This window comes from Mchenga conophoros, linkage group LG10 (assembly GCF_057382185.1).
Source record: "Mchenga conophoros isolate Kocher_MC1m ecotype Shallow Benthic linkage group LG10, M_conophoros_male_GT1.1, whole genome shotgun sequence".
Lineage (NCBI taxonomy): Eukaryota > Metazoa > Chordata > Actinopteri > Cichliformes > Cichlidae > Mchenga > Mchenga conophoros.
In genome coordinates, this window is record NC_140535.1 from 27,510,562 (window position 1) to 27,519,909 (window position 9,348).

The window sequence follows — 9,348 nt, forward strand, 5'->3', positions numbered from 1 at the left end:
GAGGGCTTCTTTCAGACAATCAGAAGTAATGAGGGGCCCAGTATGAGAAAAATAAGGATTATTCTTTAAATTGTGAATTTGTGGGCAAAGCTACTCTATTAGAGTCAAAGAACAAAAACAGCATCCAATCGAACTAAAAGAAAAGTATGAATACAGAGGTGGCAGAATTTTTAAAAACTTGAAGCGTTAAACTCCACAATGGTGGAAATGGACTTTTCTGTGAAAACTTTTTATCCTAAATCATTACTTTAGAAATTCCTCAAGAAAAAGCCGCAGAATTGCGATGTCATGCTCATTTATTTCACAGTACAGAGTCCCAAGAAAGAAATACAGAGGTCAAAAAACACATGAGAAGGATGATATTGCGGCCGATGTTAAACTATTAAATGAACGAATATTGGATGAGGTGCCACAATTTATCTTAAAAATGAATCTGTTCAATTGAGTGTTTCCTATGCACACAGATAAGAAAAGAGGAGGACTTTGAAACCTGCGCACTGGAGCGAAGAAGGTAACCGAAGCATTAATCATGAACAGGTCATTTGGTTCACAAACAAATCTAGTTTTACAACCGAGAGCGTTCTGGAAAATATATAATAACATTTTGTCTTGATAGCTGCTGGAAATTGGTCTGTAATTTTCCTTAACAACCTGCACTGAGCAACATCTGTGCGCCTTCGGCTGTTCAGAAATGTGTAAGATAAAATCTCAGCCATTTGCCTCATTGAGTATCAGAGCAGTTGGATGATTTTCAGAAAGATTGCAGCTGCAGGGATCATGCAGTGCTGCGTTCAGGTGCTGTGGTGCGTGGAGAGTTCTCACAGTCAGACCTGAAAGTCTTCGTTCCCAATAAAAATATCCTGTAGACCAGAAAAATGACTTCGAGGCTCCAAACACAAATGATCCATATAAACCTTAAAACACTCAAAAACAATCAAGATATTCAGCAGAGTTTGAATTACTTTTAGCGCAGTAATATTCTTTGCTTCGTTCCTCCTTCACACCCTTTTGGTCCCACATTATAAAAATGGGCTCCACTTCTTAGTGGTGGAATTTATTTGAAAACCATTTGGAAAACCCCGTTAAACTAGCTCGAGCTCCGAGACATCTTGTCTGTGTGTCTGCGTGTGTGATTCGCGAGTGCGGTCATGTTTGCGGGTTATCGCTCATGTATTTGAATTAAATATATGTTCAAAGACAACTGACTTTTGCAGGGGTTTTATAGCACCGTGATTGCATGAGACGGGTTTTATGGGTGAACTTTACAACATGAACAGAACACAACAAAGAGCAGCTGCCGGTGAGCACTTTGTTCCTTATGAATGACAAGATTACTCAGCTTTTATTGTCATAACAAGACAAAGCATGTGTAACAACACTGTGAAGATTTACTGCTCTGTGGCCGTGCTTTGATCAAAATGCTGACTGCATGTTCAGTACGTAATGTTCAAACTCTGGTGTGAATGAAGGCACAGATAGTTGAAATCACACAGTGACATGGAGGGGATTTCTCATCCAGCAGGCTCCTAAGTAAAAGTAATTATGGGGAAAAGTGCTTAAGCTTCTTTTAAAAATTCGTCTTTCTTTCATGTTAGCTTCAAACATAAAAGACAAAAGGCAAGGGAGGTAAATCTGTCAGAGTTGGGAAAAACAAAGTTTTGGTTTATTGTTATATTTCATATAAATTTCATATATCTTGAGTCTTTAGAATTTTTTCTGCATTTTAATTATGGTTGGTGTGTTTGGTATGGTTGCTCATGTTATTTCCATGTCAAAGTTGTGCATTAGGGTCTTCTCTTCAAGTAATTACACATACGGAACACCTGCGAAAAGATAAAATTTAAAAATCTTTTTGGAGGTTTCTTCCAGTTCAAAGGGAGTTTTTCTGTCACACTGTCACCAAAGCGCTTACTCATAGAGAGTCATATGATTGTTGTGGTTTTCTGTGTTTATTTTTGTGGTTTTCTGTGTTTATTTTTGTATTATTGTAGGGTCTTTACCTTACAGTGTAAAGTGCTTTGAGGTGTTGTTGTGATTTGATGCTGTATAAATTGAATTGAAAATTAAGTTAAAGTCTATGCATACCAGCAGCATTGCACCTTTGTGGAAAATCCATCCTCAAAAAAACTCGCTCTGTCATAGTTTAAGTGGAAGACACCAACTTGTCTGCAAGCAATCACCATTTGCCCTTAACAAGTGCAACAAACTAGAATTGGAGAACATTTCCCTTAAATGTAAAAGTTATGCCTTAATGCTACCAGCTAACATGTTTGAAAAGGTGCAACTTTTACACATAAGACCAGTATTCTCCATCTTTGGTTGGTGTCAGATAATCCGCCCTCAATCCGTGTCATAGTCAGCAGGTATGAGATCCAAACAGAAAACTACCTTTATTAAAGGCAAGATTCTCCCCCCCAAAAAATCCCACAGACATACTACAGGTAGGAAGACGAAGCAGACACAACACAGGACAAAGGGACAATTTATACTGACTGACACACTATAGGCTAATCATTGGAATAGGGAACAGGTGGGGTGCAAGGGACAGCTGAAGACAATTAAGGTAATGAAATAAAGGGATGTAAAACTAAACACACAAAACAAAGAGCAAAAGGCTTCAAAATAAAACAGGAAATGAATAACTGACAGGCTGAATACAAGGAAACAGGATGAACAACAGAAAATAAACACATAGAGGCGGGAAACCATAAAACTCATAAATCAAAAGAAATCCAAGATGTTCAAGTTAAAGGCATAAAAATATAAATTTATGATTATAAATACAAACAAAAAATGTGGAAAAAAAATAACAATAACCATGCAGTACTGCAACAATATCAGGCAACAGTTAGTATGAAAACAAAGAATTCCCAGCAGCATGCCCAAAATTTACCCATAAATTATATTTTCCAGTCATTTGTATGAGTAAACACGGATTCCCATCACCTCAGAAACAGAAACAGCTCAGTCTGAATCTTACAAGCGAAAAGAAAATAAACATTTACTTACCATAAATTAAAAAAAATGTGATATCAAAATCCCCTGAGGGTGTTTTAGGATAATTAGCATGAGAACAAGCCATAATTATGTTGAACTAAAAATAGCGTAAAACAAACTTCATTTGCTTCCTCCACTGGCAAATGTCGACTCTATAACTCAATCAAATCATCATCCATGCACGTCAGTTCACAGGTGAATGAGGGGTATTACCCAACTAAACGGCTTGTCAAACACTCCAGTCATCGCCCCAAACATAATAAACAATATTTCTTTAATTGTCAACACGACCCCCCCACGTAGCAGAAGTGAATTTTGGCTAATTTGTTATTGCAGCAAATCGCAATGGGGGGGAAAACCTACTGACTTACATTTCTTGGGAGACTTTGGAGTCACATTATTGCACATTTCTCCGTCCTCAAACTCCGTACTCGGAACTGTGCTCCCCACGTGTTTATGTTTATACTGATGTGGGCTTTGGTAACGATTTTAAAATCCTTCAACCAGACTGTTACATTGGATGTTCCAGTTGACATGATTTACAGCTATTAATTAAACACAATATGTCAGCATTGTTTATACAGTAATTCTGAGGGCAACACTGGCGATATATTACAAAACGCAGTGTATGATTATAGTTTCAAGTTAATTAAACACCCGCGGCAGACAAAAGTGCTCATCAAGACTTGAATTTAAACCAAAACATAACAATCAGGCCTCCAACTGCACATGGAAAATGCTTTTTTGTTGTTGTTTTTTGTATTTGCAATGCAAGTTGGGACAGTTAAGAAGAGTTACTGCATGACTGAAATGCCCCTTAAATCCCCAAGAGTGTCTGTGGGCATGTGGACTACATGGAAAAATAAGAAAGAATGTAAAGGGAAAACAAAGAAGAATAATAAGGCTGTCATCACGCGCTTTTCATCTATCATCGGTAAAATATGTAATTATCAGTCCGGAAGAGCGGCACTCCTCCTAGTCTCCTCTTTTCCTCTGTGAATGTGTGTGTGTTTGTTTTCTCAGCCGCCTTAAAACCTCTCTTTCACACACACACAAGGACACAAGTTCATAAACAGACAACTGTGATCCTCGGATCCTCTGCTGAGCTCCGCGCTTTGTCAGAGGCATTTTATTTGTAGGGCAAAAAAAAAAGAGTTGCTTCTTCTTTTCCACCTCCCACAATATCCTAAATCCAGTTTTCCTTTTTTCTACCTCCCACATTTAACATTTTTTTTCTATGCAGTTATTGACTTTCACATCTGCCAGTAGCTGGAAATACCTGGTACAGAAGTATTTAAACCCTCATTTAAGCACATGGGTGTTTTCATGGACTAAAAACATCCTGGCATCATGAAATTGTGTCTGAACATCTTATCACTAAGAGGTTTTTGCTTTTCATGCAACATTTCAGATCATCTCACCATTTGGATTTCCGGGAATAATTTTAATTTGGATTGTATTAAATTACATAACAACCTAAAAACGTGCCATGAAACCAATTTAAATTTTCAGGTCTCAGGGTCAAGCTAATCTACAGTTTCTTAATGGGAAAAGTTCATTTATGGTTCAGTATTTAAGCTAATTCAGCCTACACAATAATGGTGTGCATTTGAAAGCTGTCAGCATCTATCCAATAGATGCTCTATTGCAGGGGTAGGGAACTCAAGGCCTTGAGAGCCGGTGTCCTGCAGATTTTAGATGTGTTGCTGATCCAACACAGCTGATTTAAATGGCTAAATTACCTCCTGAACATGTCTTGAAGTTCTACAGAGGCCTGGTAATGAACTAATCATTTGATTCAGGTGTGTTGACCCAGGGTGACCCAGGTTTCTTGTCATCTTCAAGAAACCACTCTGCAATGAGTTGAGCTTTTTGACTTTGTGCTGGAAACAGCCATCAGAAGATGGGCACACTAGGCTGTGGCGTTGAACCATGCTCAGGTGGTACTAACCACCACTGCTAGCTGCCTGAATTGTCAATACGAGACAGGATGGATGCATGTTTTCATGTTTATACCAGTTTCTGATCTCCTGTTGTCCAGTTTTGGTGAGCTAGTGCAAACTGTAGCCTCAGTTTTTTGTTCTTAGCTGAGTTGCTGCCACGTGATTGGCTGATTAGATATTTATGTTAAAGAGCAGTGGAACAGATATACCTAATAACAGTTACTAATTTGCATACAGTCAAGATTGTAAGTTACACCTGCTGTTTTACGCTGCTGTCTGCACTGCTACGCTTGGGTGCTCCTGTGTCTAATTTACAGGTATCAACACGTGAGCTTTATCTGGATAGACGGTCTACGTCATGAGATTTCCATACGCCAATTTGTCACAACATCTAACCCAGGTCATGGGAAGTAATGGCAACTTCAAAACTGAGTCAGTCTGTTACTCAGCAGGCAAAAATATGATGCTAAGGCGACCTGCCCAGGGTGTACCCTGCCTCTCGCCCTAAGACAGCTGGGATAGGCACCAGCCCACGAGCGACCCTGAAAAGGATAAGCAGAAGCGAATGGATGACTAGATGGAGGTTTCAAAATACAAAGTACAAAAACGGTGTAGTGATGTCACAGCAGCTAACAGTGACTTTTTTCTTTTTTAGCATTTTCTTTATTCAGACATATCCAGAAACAGAGATGTTAAATCCATATATGGTTTTCTTTTGTCTCCAGCTTAAAGTAAATAAAAGTATTGTTTGATTTCTTTAAACAGGTGAAGGATGCCAGCAGTGTTTTTTGGAAAACACTGTGAACTTGTTACACAAACATCACCTGATCCAAATCTTCCAAACTGATAGGAAACTCCTTGGAAATCTTGTTTGCTAGAGAGCTAAACAAATAAAGTTAACAGCTATCCATTGTCAAATCAAAAGACTTCTAATCAACATTTTGTTTACATGCCCTCAGTAAGTCAAACACATTGTAACAGAATCACCTCTCCTCCAGCATCCATGAGATAAGGATTTTCCCGGGTGGCCCGACTCCTGCCGGGAACAGAGCTAATCCGTTAAGATGAACAGCAGCGTTTTGTAAACAGGGAACAATGCATAAAAATGGCTGTAATTCCTAAATGGTTAATTTTTTTTTAAAAATTGTAAATCACCTTAAATTAAAGCTGAAATTCTGCACTTCATTCACATATTGATTGGTTTTAAATCTACAACAAAATAATGTGGTTTGGCCCCAAAAATGTATGCATCTGTGCTGCAGATGATGTCTGTGTCCCCTTCTTTATCAGGGTAAAAGTAGAGGACATTTTGAAACTAGGATCCAGGCTCCCCTCTTCAATCCGCGGAGCAGAAACGAGCAGCAGCAGCAGCTCCAACATTCGAGACTAGAGAGGTTCACAGCAGGAGCTTAATTAAAACAAACTGGCAGTGCTGTCGTACACACAGATGTGGGTGAAACAACCGGAGCCGCTAAGTCTCCCGAACGAAATAAACTGGTACCGCCAAATAAGACCGTGTCCAGACAAATGTGAGGAAAACGCTTGCAATCACTGTTTATGTGGTTTGTGATGTGAAATACACTCATTTTCAGTCTGTCTCAAAAATACACAAAAAGACATCAACACATCTAAAGCTCATAATATTTTGTTTAAAAAACAGGGATGAGTGGAAAAAACTGTTTGTGAGTTTGTATGACAAAGTCTTGAAGACCCCACGACCCCCGTTCCCACCGTTTATGATAAGCCGAGGTAACTCCTTGGCTGTACTCCAAAGTCAGGCATGCCAGGTGAACTGGTGATTCTAAACTGGCCGTGGATGACAAAGTGTTTACAGTTTATAAGTCCTGGATGGATGGATGGTTAAATGTGGCTAAAGTGCTGTTACTCATCACCAAGTTAGCAAGTGGTTGCTGAAATTGATCACAAAGTTTACCAGTGATTTGCTCTGTTTGTCTTGCTGTTGTTTAGTGAATGGTGAACGCTCGTGAAAATGGTTTAACAGAGGAAACAAAATAAAAACTAACTGAAAGACAATAGAATGAAAATTGAATATGGGGCCAGTTTCTCCCTCAGCCTCAGTTGAAGAAGACATTTTAATCTCAAGGGTCTTACTGGGCAAATAATAGTAATTGGATGATCTTCTGTTTTTAAGACGCCCTTTCCATTAGACATACTGTTTTGACCCACTGTTGACGTGAGATTTTTATGTTAAGTTTAGTGAAAATAAGCGTTTTCTGACTTCTTTGAGGCCTTTATTAGTCAGTCAGTTTAGATATATAAAGGGATACAAATTAAGCTGTGGATGTTGCAGATGTGTTATCCAGTTCTGTTTTCAGCTTTGTGAAGCACATTATACATCGCAAAGATCTGCTATGGAAGGTGTTACTTAAAAAAAAAGAAAAAAAAAACACCAGTTAAATGAGAAGAGAAGAACAACGCAGAGAGACACAGACTTTAAATTAATCACTGTGAGCGTAAACATGCACTATCTGTGATAACATACAATATTTGTTTGACTGTGATCTCTCTGGTATGTCAGCGAATGCTGTGTTTGTACCACCAATGACAAATCTGTGCTCCTCCCTCTGTTTGTTTGGCTTTGTTTTGCTTTCATCTACAAACCTCCAGAACAAGACAAGGGCCAGCTGTTCTTACCAGAGGACGAGGAGGAGGAGGAGGGCAGAGAAAGTGACCTCCTGCTCTCACCCAGAGGTCAGCAGGGAGGTTGTGTTTGTCCGAAAGTGATGGAAAATGGTCAGTTTGTTTAAGAAAAGTCATACTGAAGAAAACAGTGTGGGCATATTTCTAGGTTATTATTAGAATGGGAGAGGTTTAATGTAATCCGCGCCTCTTTCACTTGTTTTTATTTGAAAACTGACCTACAAATTGTGTAAAATCTCAAATATTCCTAATTTCACATAAGAACGTCTTGTTTTTTTTAACGTTTCTATATCATCAGTATTTGCGATTATTTACAGATGACAATATGGCAGATTGTTGGTGTGGTCACAAACTAAACTGTTGCACAATTAGCAGAAAAGCAGCATGTTTCCACCCAAACATGAGTTTCTGATCCGTGAGCTGCAGAAACGGTCTGTCTCAAAGCTGTAGTGAGCGCCGTGGGGTGATAGACAGTCTGGCGAGAGCCCCGGTGACCGGGAGGCTCAAACTGTGACCAGCATCTGACCACACAGCTACGGGTCAGTCTACACAGAGACAGACAGGGCGACGGCGGCCGGGGTTTCCTCCAGAAGACGTTAATGATCCAGAGACAAAGAAACGGTCGAGAGAAAAGCACTCTGTCTGCCATTAGAGGCACCGCTGTTACATTTAATTTAACCCAATAACAGACAGTGCAAACACACTATCAGTTAATCAGTGGTGACCTGCTGAGCAGAATCACAGAGATTATAAGGTAGCTGGTCTCATAACCAAAAGATACTCATTCACTTGTTTTCTCAGGAATCTTAGTATTTAATAATATAATTGCATTTCTGTTTGACCTAATTAGCACTTGTGTATGAGCATCATACATTCTCCTACACAACGACAATGCATGTGAACAATATTGAAAAATATTATTTTTCAAATGCAAGCATGGAGAAAAGTTACCAGCCTTTTCTTAATGTCTCGTTGATTAGGTGATAGTGAGATATTTTATGAGCTATGTGGTGGAAACTACAGCAAATCTCTTAGAAAATGGCGTACTGGAGCTAAAATTATACACTTTTGGCCGATGTCCACATTTACAAACCCATAACTCACGACAGAAATGAGCAGAACAGGTAAGCGCCTGCTCAGTGCTGCTAAGCATGGAAACTACTGCAGACAGAGGCCTTTCTGTCTAAACTGAGGAGGAAACGCAGGCGTCATGCAGCACCAGGACGTCCTGACAGGCAGGCGGCCGCTCCGACCAATTAAAAGGTGAGAGCAGAGGAAGAGCAGGATGTCAGGAGCTGTGCCCGAGCCGTCTGGGCTTCCCTGTAACATTGGGATTACTGTAATTCTCTATTTCAGGCAGTTCTACTACAGCTTATTTCAACTGTCTGAGATTTTCCTCAACCACTTTCAAATGTAAACCTTCACTCAGCATGAAATCTAAACTGTGTCATGAAAAGTCATGAAAGGGAAAATTCAAGAGTTAGCTCGACATCGAAGAGAGAAAAAGACAATGAAACACTCTGAGCCATATATCATAGAGAATAATAGTGCAATATAAAAGTCACATGAGCGGATGTGCTGATGTTTTGCCTTTTTAACTCTTCTTCAGCAGCTGATTATAACAGGGTGTAGCTGAGATTGATGGGTTTGGATATAAAAAAGAATCAAATGACATATCAGTGATATAATGTTCATCATCATGGGGAAAAGACGGCAATTCCTAATTCCTCAGCCAGAGTAATAGACA

The 9,348-nt window shown here is 39.3% G+C and overlaps 1 long non-coding RNA gene across 2 annotated transcripts; it reads left to right on the top strand.

The window, feature by feature from the left end:
- The first annotated feature begins 4,879 nt into the window (after positions 1-4,879).
- Positions 4,880-6,070, top strand: LOC146566100 (uncharacterized). Of its 2 annotated transcripts, none has more exons than XR_014894026.1 (3): positions 4,880-5,043; positions 5,258-5,549; positions 5,706-6,070. It is a non-coding gene; the product is annotated as an uncharacterized LOC146566100 (long non-coding RNA). The 2 variants fall into 2 exon arrangements; XR_014894025.1 differs by having other exon boundaries at positions 5,258-5,538.
- The last annotated feature ends 3,278 nt before the right edge of the window (positions 6,071-9,348 follow it).